The 17496-nt window shown below is 47.7% G+C and overlaps 1 protein-coding gene across 1 annotated transcript in view; it reads right to left on the reverse strand.

Moving 5' to 3' along the window:
* Positions 1-3863, reverse strand: part of LOC141141270 (septin-2A) — a gene marked incomplete in the record, with an annotated part of 193089 nt that extends 189226 nt beyond the window's left edge. The window contains 1 exon segment of the mRNA XM_073628949.1: positions 3719-3863.
* Positions 3864-17496: the final 13633 nt, after the last annotated feature.

Consider the following 17496-nt stretch of genomic DNA (forward strand, 5'->3'; position numbering starts at 1 on the left):
CACCAATTTTTCTTGTTTTTTACTTATCGGGTGATCTATTTTTTCTTGGTTAACATTCACACTCTGTTATGGGATCGTGCCCACACCAGTTGGGGAGGGTGTAGGGTGGGGTGGCATGCTCCAGATACTTATAAATCAGAGATTAATTTTGCTTGTTTGTTCTCTTTCAAGCTCACTATTCTCATTGCAATGTCCAGGGTATGGAGATCCCACTGAGCTGTTTGTAGGAAAACGGCTATTGAGTATAACTGTACTGCTTTATTATGCAAAGTCTAGCTTATGGCATCTATAAAATTTCTCACTTAGAATGTGAGAGGCTTGCGCGATAAGATTAAACGTTCAGCAGTCCTTGCATTCTTTAAGAAGCAGCGCACAGATGTGGTGGTGCTGGTTGAGACACACGTAGAGGCTGCAGCTGGCTCTCCGACGCCCATGGGTTAGTTAGGCCTTTCATTCTACCCACACATCCCATGCTCAGGGAGTTTCAGTCCTGGTTGCCAAGTCAGTACATTTCAAACTGTGCAAAGTATCCATTGACCCCCAGGGGCGCTATGCATTCCTATCTACCAAAATATATGGAGAGATCCTCCTCTTGCTAGCCTTCTACGTTCCTCCCCCATTCTTCCCTTCTATTATCACAGAGGGATTCTCGTTTTTGACCCACCATACAGGCAGTTTGGCTGGGAGATTTATATAACACACTGAATCCCGCCCTAGACAAGCTACACTTATCATCACCAACTACAGGGACTGCCAGTGGCACCAGATTCTCAAGAATCTTCGCCTTTAACCTGGTAGACACATGGAGATACAAGTTCCCACACACTCAGGCCTATTCCTGCTTCTTGTCCACCCACAACACCATGTCCCACATTGATTTCATTTTGCTATCCCAAAACCTCACACCAAGATTAATGGAAGCAGCATTCTGCCCTGGGCTTCTATCAGGCCATAGCCCTTACTGGATTACCTTAAGTATCCCCATTGATAAACCACCCCGCTCCTGGTGCTTAAACCCATTCTGTCTCTCTCTACTGCTGGAGGATGACGAGATCATGAACAAATGGAGGTTGTACTTTGCAGAGAATGATCTTTCTGCTCCTACATAGGCAGTCTGAGACTCCTTTAAACTGTATGTCCGCACATCCCTAATTTCTCACACTAATAGATTGAAGGCTGACTCTGCTGGTGCCTTTGATAAGGCAGTGATGGAATTGTCCACCACAGAACAGGAATAAGCTTCTAATCTATCCCCTGCCAAGGCAGACCTACTCAAACTACAAACTAGAGTGGTGAACTAGCTACAGTATGAGAGAGCCGAACAAAAACTATTTTTCTCTAGCTATGGGCTGGCTTAGAATCAGTTAATTTTCACACAGGAAACTTATATGGTATTAAAAACCCAAACAAATCAATGGGATGGATTTACTAAAAGGCAAATACTGTGCACTTTCAAACTGCAACAGCACTAATTTTCCTTAGTAAATGTGGTAAAGCTTCACTTTGTAAAGAATACCCAATCAGGTGCAAGGGACATTAAAAAAAAAAAACTGCATTTTTATCTGCACATTCATAATGACGATAATCAGCAGAGCTTTACCACATAAGCCCTGGAGAAAATGAGTGCAAGTGCACAGTCTATGTGTCTTTAGTAAATCAACCCCATTGTGTTTGCAATTTATGTAAACATTCTCCATGTGCTGTTCTCCTTGAGCTTGAGTTAGGGTGGGTACACACGGGCTGAATATTGGCCCGGTTCAACAGAAACCGGACGAGCAGCTTATGCAACAGAAGCCAACCAGCTTTTTTTGAAAGGACGTGCTGGAAAACCAGCATCAGGTCAAACCTCGCAGCCATTGGCTGCAAGAGCTGATCAGTGTTTTCTGGTAGGGGGGCTGTCCCCCTGTCAGAATGCAAAGGCACAGCAGGGAAGATCGCCACACTAACATCACTTGTGTTCGTATGGCGATCTGTCAGTTTTTTTTTTTTTGTTTTTTTTTTTGCTATAGTGTGTACCGGGCTTAAAGGGAGGACTGACTGAGAAATACATATCATTGCTGACCTCTCATTCAGAAAATGTTCCTTACATTGCTGTCCTCCTTACTCCAGCAGCTTCTATACTAACATGGACCAAGCATACAGGGTTAGGAGTCCTGATCTCACTCTGAGTATTGTCAGCATGTTTGTTTAGTAAATACAAAGTACTGAAGTAAGAGACAGCCAGACAACTAGCATTTTCAGACAGTCAGCAATAGCAGACTCTACATTTCTCACAATATGCATTTCTTTCTTAACTAGACATTTTTTTTCAAGTGTATAGGTGGTTTTACACCCTGTCTGTATGGAAGCTTAGAGGCTGCAGGAATTTTGTTCAACCTCAAGGCTGATACCTTGCATGAGTGGGCAGTCTGCTTTTCTTGTAGCAACCAATGCGTGGCTGCAGAGATCGTGAAATGTCTCACTCCCTGTAATAAGTGCAGTGCCGACTTCCTGGCGGGCTCTGCACGTGGGCTGTGCGAACACGCCGGAGCGTATGCTTACTGCACACATAGGTGTTGATTTACTCAAACTGGAGAGTGCAGAATCTGGTGTAGCTGTGCATGGTAGCCAATCAGCTTCTAACTTCTGCTTGTTCAATTAAGCTTTGACAATAAAACCTAGAAGCCGACTGGCTACTATTCACAACTGCACCAGATATTGCACTCTCCAGTTTGAATAAATCACCCCCATTTGTATTCCACTGGTGGAAATGTATTAAAGCGGAGTTCCGCCTAATTTTTTTTTTTTAAATGTCAGCAGCTACAAATACTGCAGCTGCTGACTTTTAAAATACGGACATATACCTGTCCAGGGCGCCTGCAATGTCGGCCCCCGAAGCTGATCTGACCCTCGGCTCTCGGGTGGAGGTGCCGCCATCTTCGGTAAGGAAATTAGGAAGTGAAGCCTTGCCGCTTCACAGCCTAGTTCCCTACTGCGCATGTGCGAGTTGCTCTGCGCGATCCCACTGGTCCCTGCTGTCTTCTGGGACCTGTGTGTCTCCCAGAAGACAGCGGGGGGGGGGGACAGAGGAGGGACCGGACATGGCGTAGATATCCGTGGATACTGCGGCTATCTATGCCCGGAAGTGGGAGCAAATACCTGGATTAAACAGGTGTCTGCTCCCCCCTTCCTGTTGAAAGGTACCAAATGTGACACCGGAGGGGGGGTGGGGGAGGATTCCGAAAGCGGAAGTTCCATTTTTGGTACTATGGCAACATCTAAATATTATTCCCCAGATACAGCGCTGAGTGCGCAGGGGCTGCCAGTCCTACATGTGTGCACACAGCGGTCCCGGATTGGCCGGAAGACCTCTGGGATAGACAGCGTTTATATCTCAGGAGGCTGCAGTACCAGAACCGTCATCCTCATCCAGGTGAGAAATACAGAAGAGGGGGAGGGAAGATTGAAAATGGTATTTAATAAAAAAAAAAGAAAAGTTCTATACAATTGTGCTAAAGTGGGTGTGAGAATCACATTGGGGAATTAGTAAATAAGAGTGAAGGTCTGCTTTACATACACAGAATATGGAGATAGAAGGAGCAGTGTTCTATAGAGAAATCAATTCACTGACCACAACATCCCGTACAGGGGAGCTCTGAACTACACATGTCCTCCCTACCTTCCTCCACATACGAACACAGCACAGGGCCTACCCTGAACCCCGGTACAGCCGCCTCACCTAAGTAGGAGAAACTCCCAGCTTCCGCCGCTCCCTTAGCTTGTATCACGGTGCCTCTCTGCTGTGGAATCCGGTCCCCTCCCACATCCCACACTGCACCGCGGCCTCACCCAACTCGATGGTATGACACTGAGCGGAGCATAGTAGAGAGAGCGCAGCGGGATAGAGCGTCTCCCAGACCTATGGGAGAGGGGCTGGCACAGCTCAATACACAGTACACACGGTCTATGGAGCTCATGCGTGATGTGGGTTCTAATGGGAACATTTCTGGTCACCCATAGCAAGCTAATACCTCTTCATTCCGAGTTTAGTGATAAAACACTATTTCTTTAGCCTTGGATTATTAACCACGTCCCATCCGGGTCAATTCTGATCCTACATGGAAAAATCTCAATTTTTTTTTTTTTTTGCAAGAGAATTACTTAGAACCCCCAAACATTTTATATATATAGATATATCTATATCTATATCTATATCTATATCTATATCTATATATTAGCAGAGGCCCTGTAGAATAAAATGATGTGGGTGTTGCAATTTTTTTTTATGCCACACGGTATTTGCGCAAAGGTTTTTGAAACTCCAATTTTTTTTGGAAAAAATACACTTTAATTAATTTTATTGCACACAAACACAATATAATACCAATTTTTGGGGGAAAATATAAAAGATAATGTTACGGCGAGTAAAAAGATACCTAAGGTCCTTTCACACAGGCTTTCCACCCAACGGACTCCCCTTTGCTCACCTTTGATCCCAGCTGAGCCGGCGGATGACAGGTCTGTCTCCGCTCACTGTGCAGAGACGGACCTGTCAGAGTCCCGCTGTCCTCTATGAGGAGATCGGATGAAAATGGATAGCCTGTCTGTTTTCATCCAATAATCCAGGCCGGGGGTCTCAAACTGGTGGCCATCCAGCTGTTGCAAAACTTCAACTCCCATTAAGGCATTGCAAGGCTGACAGTTACAAGCTTGACTTCCACAGGCATAGGCATGATGGGACTTGTAGTTTCGCAACAGATGGAGGACCGCCAGTTTGAGACCCCTGCTCCAGGCGGATGGAAAATAGAGTTTCCATCCATCTGGATTTCACGGACAGGATTGGTTATCGGCAGATGTCAGCGGACATGTCACCGCTGATATCCTCCGCTCCATAATGGTACATAGAGCGTCCGATCAGGTCTGTCTGAAAAACTGACAAGCGGACCTTATCGTAGCGCCCATGTGAAAGGGGCCTAACATGTCACACTTTAAAATTGTGTCCGCCTGTGGAATGGCGACAAACTACAGTACTTAAAATTCTCCATAGAAATAGGCGTGCGCACAGGGTGTGCCAGGTATGCCTGGGCACACCCTAATCACCCTGTGTGGTGCACATTTCCAATGTTTAGTCCCCTGATATTTCACCAAATTAAAAAAAAACTCATTTTTTTTCTCCTAAAAAATTGTAAAAAAATTATTAAAATAATATTGTAACTGCCCTACTGACACCACCAATATCTGCCCTTATGACACCATTCACTGCTCTACTGACACCTATATACACATGCACACACATATATTTTTGAGCTTTGGGGTGCACACCATAATGCAATAGGCTGCGCACACCTATGTCCATAGACGACGCTTTAAATGCCTTTACAGTAGAGCTGCATGATTAATCGTTAAAATATCGCAATCCCGATTCAACCCCCCTCACGATTTTAATCCGGCATTTACACTAATCATGTAACAAGTGCAGAGGTGTTCTCTGCTCACAGCTGTCAAAAAAGAAAAAAAGGCAGCCGGCAAAGTTTATCACAAGATTGCTCAGCACTGAGAGATAAAAAGAAACATAGTATCATTTGGTTCTAAGATCAAAGGAATGAACTTTGGTCTGTAAATAAGGGCAGTTTAACCACTTAAGACTATGGCCCTTTTCACACTGATCAGCTGGACGGATTCCGCTAGCTTAGCAGGTGATCTCTTCATTGATCCCTGCTGAGCAGGTGGATGACAGGACCGTCTCCACTCACTGTGCAGGGATGCACCTGTCAGAGCCCCACTGTTCTCTATGGGAAGAATGGATGAAAACAGACAGTTGGTCAGTTTTCATCCGATCCCATTCAATCTGATCCGCTGGACGGATGGCGAACGTATCACCATCGGTCTGTTTTCAGAAGATCTTGTCGAATCGGATGGCAGGCGGGTGTCAGCGGACACATCTCCACTGACATCCTCCTACCCATAAAAGTCAATGGATGGCCCACTCAGATCCGCCTGAAAAATGGACAGGCGGATCCGAGCGGGCCAGTTGTGTGAAAGGGGCCTAAGCCTTTTTCTGACACTTGTTTACAAGTTGAAATCAGTATTCTTTGCTAAAAAATTACTTAGAACCCCCAAATATTATATATACAGTATCTCACAAAAGTGAGTACACCCCTCACATGTTTGTAAATATTTTATTATATCTTTTCATGTAACAACATTGAAGAAATGACACTTTGCTGCAATGTAAAGTAGTGAGTCTACAGCTTGTATAACAGTGTAAATTTGCTGTCCCCTCAAAATAACTCAACACCCAGCCATTAATGTCTAAACCACTGGCAACAAAAGTGAGTACACTCCTAAGTGAAAAATGTCCAAATTGGGCCCAATTAGCCATTTTCCCTCCCGCTGTCATGTGACTCGTTAGTGTTACAAGATCTCAGGTGTGAATGGAGAGGAGGTGTGTAAAATTTGGTGTTATCGCTCTCACTCTCTCATATTGGTCACTGGAAGTTCAACATGGCACCCCATGACAAAGAACTCTCTGAGGATCTGAAAAAAGTTTACAGATGTGAGAGGTGTACACACTTTTGTGAGATACTGTATATTTTTAGCAGAGACCCCAGGGAATAAAATGGCGGTTGTTGCAATATTTTATGTCACACTGTCTTTCAAAAGGATTTTTTTGGAAAAAATACACTTCAATGAATTAAAAAGTTTTTCTTTTTTTCTCAGAGAATGGGTGCAGGAACTCCTTCCTTCCGAGTCACCCCTTGACTCCGCCCCCTACCCACCTCCGAGCACAATTCTTTTATTCCACACCTTACCCACCTTCCAGTACCACCGCTTTTTAAGAGAATAGGGAAACACATATAATTTTGTGGTTCTAACTATTTTGTATGGAATGTGTTAATGTTAACAAGAATAGTAGTAAAAAAGTAATCTAGCAACAATGGATACCCTAGCGACAATAGATCCACCCCAGCAGCAATGGACTCCCAACAGCCAGCATCATTAGATACTCCACCAGCCAGCAACATTAGACCCCTACCTCAGCAGTAGATCCCTCCTAGCAATGATTGACTCCCTGCAACATAATACCCACCCTGAGCAACAATAGATCCTTCACCAGCAACAATAGACACCCCTGCAAAAATAGATTCCCTCCAGAAACTGTAGCTTCCCCAGCAGCCAGCATCAATAGACCTTCCCTCAACAGTAGATCCCTCCCAGTAACGACATAAGATCCACCCCAGCCACAATAGATCTCCCCTTCCTCTGCAAAAACAGATCCTCTCAGCATCAATAGACTCTCCAGCACACCCCAGCACCCCTTGCCATTATATACATTCAGTTCTGGAGGTGCCGAAACTGCGTTCCCCCGCGTTCCTGCTGAAAAAAAGCCCTGTGTATTTTACAGGTTACCAGTTTAATGATACACAGAAGGTCTGGGGTTAGAATTATTGCTCTCACTCTGACATTCACGACAATACCTCACCGTTTACATGTGTGTGGAAGTAACGTATGCATTCTCATTTGCACGTAAGCACATTATTATTGTTTGTTTTATACAAACCTTTTTTTCTACACTATCTTTATTTTTTTGTTCTGTATTAGCTTTATTGCTATCACAAGGGTTGAACAACGTGACAGGTCGGCTTTATGGAGAAATCTGGGTTCTATTAGACCCCAAATTTCTCTGCTGGCCTCCATTGCAACCGATCAGCCACAGATCAGTCTGATCAGCTGCTTTCCTGGTCGTTAATGGCCAGGTAAACAGAGAGGTGGAACCAGAAGTGATGACATACTGGTTGCTTCCTGTTTCCGGGGTCACAGAGAGGGAGGGACAATGTCATTTCTTCTTTCTCGGTTCTGTGCAGATGTTGCCACCGCTACCATCGCTCCTGGGCTCCGCAATCTGAGGACAGAGCTTGGGGAAGGTGGTGGGACCCAGCACACATTGGTACAGTGCCTTGAAAAAGTATTCATACCCCTTAAAATTGTCCACATTTTGTCATGTTACAACCAAAAACATAAGTGTTAACGGCTAGCCGGAGGCTAGCCTGTATTTGTGGGAGGAGTCTGAGAGGGCTATTTAAGCCTCCTCCTCTGTGAGGCCAGGGCTCGTTGGCATTTCTGGGTGGAAGCACGTCACTTACGGCCTCCTTACAAGCGGAGGTCGGCCACAGCAATGGTGTCGGTTCCTCTCCCGGGCTCCACCGCCCGCCCGTCTCCCTGGTTATCCATAGATTTTACCAGCATCGTGGGGGCCGCCCCGCACGTCCTCCTCTTTCAGCCCCATGTCCTATCCAGCATTGTGGGGGGGCCGCCCGCTCGCTTCACCCGGCGCTTATGCTGGAGGGGGGAGGGCTGTCCATCCATCCTCCACCCACCCTCCTTCACCTCGGCTTCATCTGGTCAAGGTGCTGCCTGACCGCTTCTCCCAGCGCTCATGCCGGGGGGGAGGGCCGTCCATCCATCCTCCATCACCCTCCTTACCCTTGGCTTCATCTGGTCAAGGTGCTGCCCGCCCGCTTCTCCCGGCGCTCATGCCGGGGGGAGCGGGGGGGCGTCCATCCATCCATCCGTCCATTACCTTAGCCGCGCCCGCTTCTCCCTTTTATCCTCGTGTGCTTGTCAGCGCTGTGGGGGCCGCCCGCTTCTCCCGGCGCTTATGCGGGGGGGAGTGGGGGAGCTGTCCATCCATCATCCACCTACCCTCTTTCCCCACGGCTCCAACTGGTCAGGGTGCTGCCCGCCCGCCCGCTTCTCCTGGCTCTCATGCCGGGCGGGGGGGGGGCGTCCGTCCATCCATCCATCACCGTAGCTGGGCGCAATCTTGCTGCCTGCTTCTCCCTTTCATCCCTTTGTTCCTGACAGTGCCGTGGGAGGCCATCCGCCCGCTTCTCCCGGCACTCACGCCGGGGGGGGAACGGGGGAGGGGGGCCGTCTGTCCGTTCATCCATCCTCCAACCACCCACTTTCCCACGGCTCCATCTGACCAGGGTGCTGCCCGCCCACTTCTCCTGGCTCTCATGATGGGGGGGGGGCGGGGGGGCGTCCATCCATACATCCATCCTCCACCCACCCACTTACCACTCACCCGCCAGTTCACCTCCCTGGTACCACGCCGTGCATCATGGAGGGGATGCCCGTACGCCTCCCAGTTCTCGTGGGGGGGGCGCTTCACCCAACTGCTCACCTCTCGGTATTCACGGGGGGGCATCATGTGGGGGGGGATCCCCACACGCCTCCCGGGAATCCACCGCTTCAGTCACAAGTGTTTATATCATGGCATTTCGGCCCCAGGATTTCTGTTATAGCGTTTCGGCACAGGTTTTCTGTCATAGCGTTTCTGTTTAGGCATTTAGTCTCAGCGTTTGTTTTCTGTCATAGCGTTTTTTCTGTCATAGCTTTTTTTCTGTCATAGCGTTTCTGCCTCAGCATTTCTCTTGTAGCGTTCAGCCCCATTGTTTCTGTCATGGTGTTTCTGCCCCAGCAGTTCTGTGATAGCATTCAGCACTTTTGCCATAGCATTCAGCATTTATGTTGTAGAGTTCTGCCCAGCATTTCTGTCATAGCATTCAGCACTTCTGTCATAGCATTCAGCATTTTTGCCATAGCATTCAGCATTTTTGTCATAGCATTCAGCATTTCTGTCATAGCGTTCTGCCCAGCATTTCGGTCATAGCGTTCAGCATTTCTGTCTTAGACGTTCTGCCCAGCATTTCTGTCATAGCATTCAGCATTTCTGTCATAGCGTTCTACCCCAGCATTTCTATCATAGCATTCAGCATTTCTGTCATAGCGTTCTACCCCAGCATTTCTATCATAGCGTTCAGCATTTCTGTCGTAGCGTTCTGCCCCAGCATTTCTGTCATAGCGTTCAGCTTTTCTGTCGTAGCGTTCTGCCCCAGCATTTCTGTCATAGCATTCAGCATTTCTGTCATAGAGTTCTGACCAGCATTTCTGTCATAGCGTTCAGCACTTCTGTCATAGCGTTCTGCCCAGCATTTCTGTCATAGCGTTCTGCCCAGCATTTCTGTGATATCGTTCTGCCCAGTATTTCTGTCATAGCGTTCTGCCCAGCATTTCTGTCATAGCATTCTGCCCAGCATTTCTGTCATAGCGTTCAGCATTTCTGTCATAGCGTTCAACATTTCTTTCGTAGCCTTCTGCCCAGCATTTCTGTCATAGCGTTCAGCATTTCTGTCATAGCGTTCAGCATTTCTGTCTTAACGTTCTGCCCTAGCATTTCTGTCATAGTGTTCAGTATTTCTGTTTTAACGTTCTGCCCTAGCATTTCTGTTATAAGCGTTCAGCATTTCTGTCTTAGTGTTCTGCCCCGGCATTTCTGTCTCGGCGTACAGTCTCGGCATTTCTGGCATAGAGTTTCTGCCCCAGGGTTTCTGTCATAACGTCTCTGCCCCAGGATTTCTGTCATGGCGTTTTTCTTTTTTGGTCATGTTGTTTTCTATCATAGTGTTCTGCCCCAAAATTTCTGGATCGGCGTTCAGTCTCAGCATTTCTGTCACAGCGTTTCTGCCCCAGGATTCTGACTTTGCATTTCGGCCATCAGTATTTCAGTCTCAGCGTTTCTGTCATTGTGTTTTTGCCCAGGATTTCTGTCATTGCATTTCTGCCTCAGCGTTTCTGCCATCGCATTTCTGCCTCAGCATTCTGTCATAGCGTTTCTGCCCCAGGATGTTCTCTCATGGCATTTCTGCCCCAGGGTTTTCTGTCATGGCATTTCTGCCCCAGGATTTTCTGTCATGGCTTTTCTGCCTCAGCGTTTCAGTGCCAGCATTTCTGTCATTGCTTTTCTGCCCCAGGTTTTCTGTCATTACGTTTCTGCCTCAGCATTCAGTTTCAGAATTTTCTGTCATAGCATTTTCTGTCATAGCATTGCTGTCTTTGCGTTTCTGCCCCAAGATTTCTGTCATAACGTTTCTGCCTCAGCGTTCAGTCTCAGCATTTCTGTCATAGCGTTTCAGCCTCAGCATTCAGTCTCAGCATTTCGCCATAGAGTTTCAGCTTCAACATTTCTCAGAGGGGCATTGTTGTTCAGTCACGGCATATACTCCAGTAGCTGTTTTCATCTTCGTTGTTTGTCATGTCTCATCGTTTTTGTTCATGTTTGTACCTGGGTCAGTTAGCTAGGGCTCACATGTCAGGATCTGTCACGTCTACAGATCCATACGGGCTGAGGTTTCGTTTGTCAATGATTGTTGTCCACAATCTTCTCGCCCGTATACCATACGTCATACGATGCACGTTCATTCACCACACCTGTACGACTACCCACCATGGTCTGTGGGTACACCAGCCCTGAGTTTTCAGTTAATTACCTGTCTCTGCGTGGCAGGTTACTCGGGCTCACTTACTACTTACAAAAGGGTGGTGGGGGGGTGTCTGTCATCAGGTTCATTTATGCACAGTGGTCTTGTCAATTCTGCTCATGTTCCCATACTAAGATAGGCACAGAGGGGCGTTGTTCTCATGTCTGGTTGTCGGTCATTTCTCTAGTTTGTGTTCTCAGGTTGGGCTATTTTGGCATCCATACCGTTATTAACCATGCTTGCACTCACTTTCATCAGTCCTGCCCATTGTTGGGGCTTATTTATTGGTGCAGTTGTCATTTCGCCACTGGGCTCACCCCAGTCGGAAGCAGTCGTCAATCTTCTTTCAGTTGACGTCCTGTTGCTTAGAGGCCCTGGTCACGGTCTCTCAGTGTCTCTCAGGGTGTATGCTGAGCCACGTCCCCTTGACGGTCCTTAAGTGGTAGGTTGGGCAAACGTCCTCATGTTTCTGAACTACACTCTCGCTCTGATCTCTTGTCCAGGATGTTGCCTGGTGAACTGCTCAGGTAGGGGGGCTTCAGTTACTTTGGGTATGTCTGTATCATGCCATGGGACTTATTTATCCGGGGTGGAGTCTGGCTCTCCTGCCTTGGTTCAGGATTCTGACTCAATTGTCAGGTCATAGGCTGAAGCATGACCCGATCGAATCAGGTGGGACCAGTGTTCTGTGTCTGGTATGGTTTCTCCATGTTGACAATGCTTATTGCCATAGTGCATGGGTCTCATCCACCACTCCATCACATCCTTCAGGTATTCAGTATTTTTGAACTCCTGCCAGTTGTCCTTTTGCACTCACCCTTCCCCATACCAAGCATGGGTAGGCCAGGGGTTGGGGGGCTTTCACTGAGCACTTCACTGTTGTCCGTTTGAAGTTTCGATCTTCTCGGCCATCATTTTGCAGGGGCTCCTCGGGCCAGCCATTGCTCCCCTTCCCCCACGTATCCTCTCATTCACAAGCAGTTCATTCACATGTCTGGGTTGTCTCGTGTAGTTGGGTTCTGGGTAGCTTTGCAGGTTCTATAGGGGGTTCCGTCTCATCTCCAAGTCAGGAGGGGGGGGGGATTTCTCCTGTCATAGCGGATACTTTTCAGTTGTATACTGTTACCATCCGGGCCCACGCTACTCCACTTGATGGATCGTTACTTCCCTTCTTCACCTAAATTTGTGTCTTTTTGCCCTCTTTCAGGCATACTGACCAGCCAGGCCAAGGCACACCTCAGGCCTTGGTGCTTAGGAGTATCACTTTCTCGCTTTCTCACTCGAAGACTCTGACTACAAGTGTTAAAGGCTAGCCGGTGGCTAGCCTGTATTTGTGGGAGGAGTCTGAGAGGGCTATTTAAGCCTCCTCCTCTGTCAGGCCAGGGCTCGTCGGCATTTCTGGGTTCCCACCCACCCGTTTCCCCCAGTCTTCATACATACTCATAATACTTTTTCTTATTCTTACATTCAGGGTATGCCCTCTTTCAGGCATACTGACCAGCCAGGCCAAGGCATACCTCAGGCCTTGGTGCTTAGGAGTATCACTTTCTCACTTTCTCACTCGAAGACTCTGAAAACAAATGTATTTTATTGGGATTTTTTGTGATAGACCAACACAAAGTGGCAAATAATTGTGAAGTGGAAGGAAAATGATAACCTGCTTTCAATTTTTTTTACAAATAAATATGTGTGTGGCATGCATTTGTATTCAGCCCATCAGCCCAGAGTCAATACTTTGTAGAACCACCTTTTGCTGCAATTATAGCTGCAAGTCTTTTTGAGTATGTCTCTACAAGGTTTACACATCTAGAGAGTGAAATGTATGCCCATTCTTCTTTGCAAAATAGCTCAAGCTCTGTCAGATTGGATGGTGAGCGTCTGTGAACAGCAATTTTCAAGTCTTGCTACAGATTCTCAATTGGATTTAGGTCTGGACTTTGACTGGGCCATTCTAACACGTGAATATGTTTTGATCTAAGCCATTCTTTTGTAGCTCTGGCTGTAGTTTTAGGGTCATTGTCCTGCTGGTAGGTGAACCTTCAGCCCAGTCACAAGTCTTTTCCAGACTCTAACAGGTTTTCTTCTAAGATTGCCTTGTATTTGGCTCCATCCATCTTCACATTAACTCTGACCAGATTCCCTTTCCCTGATGAAGAAAAGCATCCCCACAACGGCGGGGATGGTGTTTCACGGTGGGGATGGTGTGTTCAGGGTGATGTGCAGTGTTGGTTTTCCACCACACATAGCGTTTTGCTTTTAGGCCAAATTTTGGCCTCATCTGACCAGAGCACCTTCTTCTACATGTTTGCTGTGTCCCCCATATGGCTTCTCCCAAACTGCAAACTGCAAACGGGACTTACTATGGCTTTCTTTTTAACAATGGCTTTCTTCTTGCCACTCTTCCATAAAGGCCAGATTTGTGGAGTGCACAACTAATAGTTGTCCTGTGGACAAATTCTCCCACCTGAGCTGTGGATCTCTGCAGCTCCTCTGGAGTTACCAAGGGCCTCTTGGCTGCTTCTCTGATTATTGCTCTCCTTGCCCGGCCTGTCAGTTTAGGTGGACGGCCATATCTTGGTAGGTTTTCAGTTGTGCCATACCTTTTCCATTTTCAGATGATGGATTGAACAATGATCCGTGAGATGTTCAAAGCCTGGGATATTTTTTTATAACCTAACTCTGCTTTAAACTTCTCCACAACTTTATCCCTTAAAGGTCTGGTGTGTTCCTTGGCCTTCATGACGCTGTTTGTTTACTAAGGTTCTCTAACAAACCTCTGAGGGCTTCACAGAACAGCTGTATTTATACAAAGATTAAATTACACACAGGTGGACTCAATTTACAAATTAAGTGACTTCTAAAGGCAATTGGTTCCTCTAGATTTCAGTTAGTTCGTTACAAGAGTAAAGGGGGCTGAATACAAATGCATGCCACACTTTTCACATATTTATTTGTAAAAAAATTTGAAAAACGTTTTTTCATTTTTCTTCCACTTCACAATTATGTTCCACTTTGTGTTAGTCTATCACATAAAATCCCAATAAAATACATTTACCTTTTTGATTGTAACATGACAAAATGTGGAAAATTTCAAGGGGTATGAATACTTTTTCAAGGCACTGTATAATGCTAATCTTGTCCTTTATTCACATATAGCAACAGACATCACAGTTGGCCTATGATGCTTGTTGCTTTATGTGAAAAAGGACGGGGGTTATCCCTATACCAAGGTGTGCTGGTGAAGATCCTTATTCGCCTGTAATTGTATGATGGCACTATCCACCAATTCACTACAGCACCCTACACGAACTGTGGGCGAGCCTGTAAGGAGTGCAATGGACACAATGCAACTTCTCCTCACAATGAAAGGGCGCCCCACTTTTAGGGGTGGGGGGACATCTGTTTGCATTTGTGCCAGTCTGTAACCGATACCTGGACAACTTGTATTGAAGGACCTTGGCTACCAACGTTTAGAGGACATTTCGGTTCCTTCAAAACTTTGGCTGGATAATCAACTTGGTTCTAACAGTGAAGAATTGTACTGTTCGCCTTCCACTTTCACCCCACTCATCTATTCACAAAACTCCTTGTATTATTTTCACAAAATGCAATGTGTTCTGTGAATGGAGAATAGGCGGATGAATGACCGGATTTTCCTCCCCCATTCACAGAACGCTTTTAGGGAGGTAGTGGTTAATGCTGCCCCAGCCAGAAAGTTAGGAGTTAATTGTGCTTCCCGGGTTTTTTTTCTTGGACGGTTTTCCTGGGTCTGACCCCTCGGTACTGTGTGCTATATAAAAGGACAGAAGCCCTGACCCTGCGGGTTGCCAGAGGGTTCTTGTTGCTGTTCTGCTGGTTTGGTCCTGGCCGGTTCGATTTGGCTGGACCCATTTCTTGCCACCACTGGAGTCTGGATTTCCAGTGATATGCCAAAGTCAGAGCCCCACTGCCCAGGAGAATTGCTGGGGGTTGCAGTACTTTCTAATTACACGAACTATGGACCCTACCAAAGATATACTCTTTTCTATACAGGTATGCTGGGGCAGCCACAAGCCTAAGTGAGGGACTAGGGAGATTAGGGACATGTTTGCACTTTATTTCAGACTGTTGTCTGCAAATGTCATCATGTTAATTTATTCAAGTAAGGAGTTTGAAACTTTGCCTGGTCACCTAAAGAGGTGTTATGCAAGTTACCGGCACATATAGTCTACAGCTCGGGTCACTAAACACATTAGGGTATGAAGACAACAGTACAGAGATAATACAGTGTGAAGATACACTGGTGACCAAGGGTAACAGTCTTCTCTAGCAGTCTGTCCTTAAGCTCGTTCATGTGGTAGGTGACATAGCCTCTTGCAGCGAGGGAGATGTTGTCAGGTCTCCTTCAGCAGAAATGTATCTCCCATAGCAACGGGAGCAGATCTGCACTGCCGGGTCCTCATCCTGTACAAAGTTACCGAAGACAAAGAGTTAAAGCGTTTGTTACCCCAACACTTCATATTCCTGATATGTGCCTGCTGTATCATGTACTTGTATGAGAGAGTATCCTGTTCTCCTTGTTTTGCTTTTATGTGAAATCCCTTGTGTTCCCGCCAGTCCCTCTGCTTTCCTATAAAAACTGACCACACTAAACAGGAGAGCTCACAGTGGTCAGGTGTCTAGCTATGCTGGGAACTCAGCTTGCTCTACTCCAATGATTAGACTTGTCCTCACATGCCTCCCCTACACAGCCATTCATAGGCAAGCTCAGTGTGTAACACACAGATTTGTGCAGTCTTGAGGAGTGTTTATCGCACAGTGTGCAGAAAAAAATAGCATTTCCATCCACAGCTTAACTCCCCCCCCCCCATCCATAGCTTGCCTTTTCTTTTCTTTCTCCCATCAGGGAGGTCACCCTCCACAGGTCACCCTCTCTCACCTTAACTCCCCATCTAAAGCTCACTATATTCAACCTGTCTATAGGTCACCCTCACCCCCATCCACAGCTCACCTTCCCTCCCCATCTGAAGCTCACCACCCCCCCCCCCCCCGTCCACAACTTACCTTCCCTCCCCATCCACAGCTCACCCTCTCCCCCTTGTCTACAGGTCACCTTCACTCCCCCCCGTCCATCGGTCACCCTCTCCCCCTTTTCTACAGGTCGCCTTCTCTCCCCCCCGTCCATCGGTCACCCTCTCCCCCATCCACAACTCACCCCCCTCTCCCTATCCACAGGTCATTCTCTCCCCACCCCCACAGCTCACCCTCTCCCTCCCCACCCCCACAGCTCACCCTCTCCCTCCCCATCCACAGCTCACCCTCTCCCTCCCCATCCACAGCTCACCTTCTCCCTCCCCATCCACAGCTCCCCCCCCCCCTCCTTCACAGCTCATCCTCTCCATCCCCTCCCCATTCACAGCTCACCTTCCCCCCACAGCTCACCCTCTCCATTCCCAGCTCACCTTCTCCCCCCCCCCCAGCTCACCCTCCCCATCTACAGCTCACCCCCCCACAGCTCACCCTCTCCATCCACAGTTCACCCCCCCACAGCTCCCCCTCTCCATCCACAGCTCACTTTCTCCCCCCCTCCCTACAGCTCACCCTCTCCATCTACAGCTCACCTACTCCCCCCCCCCCCACAGCTCACCCTCTCCATCCACAGCTCACCTTCTCCCCCCCCCACAGCTCACCCTCTCCATCCACAGCTCACCTTCCCCCATCTGTCTATAGGTCACCCTCATCCCCATCCACAGCTCACCTTCTCTCCCCCCATCCACAACTCACCTCCCCTCCCCATACACAGCTCACCCTCTCTCCCCTGTCTACAGGTCATCCTCTCCCTCCCCATCCACAGGTCACCTTCTGTCTCCCCCATCCACGGCCCACCTTCCCTTCCCATCTGAAGCTCAGTGTATCCCCCCGTCCACAGCTCACCTTCTCTTCCCCCCATTCACAACTCACCTTCCCTCTCTATCCACAGCTCACCCTCTCCCCCTTGTCTACAGGTCACTTTCACTCCCCCCCGTCCATCGGTCACCCTCTCCCCCTTTTCTACAGGTCACCTTCTCCCCCCCATCCATCGGTCACCCTCTCCCCCATCCACAACTCACCTTCCCTCTCCCTATCCACAGGTCACCCTCTCCCCCCCCCACAGCTCACCCTCTCCCTCCTCATCCACAGCTCACCTTCTCCCTCCCCATCCACAGCTCACCTT

This window comes from Aquarana catesbeiana, linkage group LG01 (genome assembly GCF_042186555.1).
Source record: "Aquarana catesbeiana isolate 2022-GZ linkage group LG01, ASM4218655v1, whole genome shotgun sequence".
NCBI classification, from domain to species: domain Eukaryota; kingdom Metazoa; phylum Chordata; class Amphibia; order Anura; family Ranidae; genus Aquarana; species Aquarana catesbeiana.